A 2,114-nucleotide genomic window follows, 5' to 3' on the forward strand; every position below is an offset into this window, starting at 1 on the left:
ATGGAAGAGGATCCTAGATCCCGGCTAGATGGTGCATTTGCAGATGAGGCAGTATTGGATGGAGTGAGTGAAAGGGTAGGGGACGTTACCTTCAAAGAGGTATGTGGTAGTAAGGTTCAGTTAAAAGATCGATTTTACAATGTTGCAATGCAATGTGATTTTGCAAATAATTTCATTCATTAAGTTTGGCAATGTGGACTGAGTAGCTGAATTAATTATGTTTTCAGGAAATAGTACAAGACATGGGAATGGAAGATGATGAGGTTGAGGTAGGCAGAGGACAACAAAGTGCCAAAAATGGAATGACTGCATATTGTGACAATAATAGCTGATGATTTTTTGCGAATGGAGTTCAAAAATACTAAGGAAGCTGCTCATATATATGAAGAGTACAGTCGGGCAAAGGGTTTTGCCGTATGACAAGGTAAGAAGATAAAAAAACAAGAGAGGAGAATTTGGGCGAATTACGTATTTGTGTAATAGAGAATGTTTTCGGGACAAGAAATGACTAGAAAATCAGGATCACAAAAGAGAGCACAAGGTTGTGACCCGTTGTGGGTGTTCTGCCGAGATGCGGATAAAGCTAAGGGTTGGCAGGGGAAACTAGTTTGTGGCACGTTTTGTGGATGACCATAACCATGATCTTTTGCCTCAAAAGTTTGTGGAGAACTTGCTCTCTTATAGGAGGATTTCGGATGTTGACATAGCGCACATGGATAGCCTAAGGCAAGTGGGGATTTTCATCCCGAAAATATATGAGTCAATTGCAGCACAAGTCGGGGCTTTCAACTGCATATCATTCACCAAGTGAGACATGTACAACGAGGTTAGGCGACAGCGGTCCTTGCACAATGGTGATGTGAATGCAGCGCTAAGGTTCTTGGAGGTGGCTTCTAGGAGAGATGAGAAAATATATTGGAGGTACGAGGTGGGGGTTGGTTAACACATGTGTGACATGTTCTTGAGTGACGGTTGTAGTCAAGAGGATTTCAAATTATTCGGTGATGTTCTTGCCTTTGATGCTACGCATGGACAAAACAAATACAATCTTCCGGTCGTTGTTTTCTCTAGGGTTAACATTCACAATGTGTTTTTGCAACCGCAATGGTTTCAAGTAAGACACAATCTTCGTACGTATGGGTTCTAAGAAAATTTTTTGAATGTATGGATGGCAGAGCTCCAAAGGCCATAATTACTGATGGAAAGATTTATGCCATGGCATCTTGGCCAGTTTCACTGACCTTTTCTTTACTGTTTTTAAGGTAGTTTCATGTATTTTCTTAGGAAATAAGCTAGTTTTGGGTGGATATTCACTTACATTTTGATTCAAGCATACATTGTGCATTTTACATGATTTCATCAGGATTTTGCATGAATTATATGATAAATTGGATGATGCATGATCCATGATTAAGAGCAAGACTTTGATGCACTTTGTTTGATTGATTTCAGGCCAAAAGAAGAAGAGAAGAGCCACGTTAGTGGCTACGTTAGTTACACTAACGTAGGCACTAACGTGGAAGGAAGGAAAGCCCCAACGTTAGTGGGAAAAGTTAGTGGCATTAACTTTGAAGAAAGGAAATGGAGCCAACGTTAGTGACACTTAACATTATCACTAACGTTGGACCAAGCTCATAAGTGGGCACGTTAGTTGCCACGTTAACTTAGTTAACGTGGCCTCTAACGTTAAGAAGAAAGGGGGAAAGCCAACGTTAGTGACATTCAACATTGTCACTAACGTTGGCCCAAGTTACAACAAAGCCACGTTAGCTCCCACGTTAACTTAGTTAACGTGGAAGCTAACGTGGAGAAAGGTGGTGATCGACAACGTTAGTGACACCAAACATTCTCACTAACGTTGGAGTGAACTCACAAGCCCCCAATAAGCCACGTTAACTCCCACGTTAACTTAGTTAACGTGGTAGTTAACGTGGGCAAAAGTCCCACCTAGCAGCCTGACCATGCCTTCTTCAAACATGCATAACTTGAGCCACAAAGCTCCAAATGAGGTGATTCTAGTGGCATTGGAAAGTAGGATTCCAGAGCTTTCCAAGCATATATGGCACTATATGGTTGACACTAAATTTGAGGGAGAAAACCTGCCCCGAAAGTGC

At 41.5% G+C, this 2,114-nt stretch overlaps 1 pseudogene; it reads left to right on the forward strand.

Annotated features, from left to right (window-relative positions):
* On the forward strand, window positions 1-1,118 carry LOC148546087 (protein FAR1-RELATED SEQUENCE 5-like; annotated as a pseudogene).
* Window positions 1,119-2,114: the final 996 nt, after the last annotated feature.

Source organism: Arachis ipaensis, chromosome B9, assembly GCF_059453495.1.
Source record: "Arachis ipaensis isolate K30076 ecotype BB chromosome B9, ASM5945349v1, whole genome shotgun sequence".
Lineage (NCBI taxonomy): Eukaryota > Viridiplantae > Streptophyta > Magnoliopsida > Fabales > Fabaceae > Arachis > Arachis ipaensis.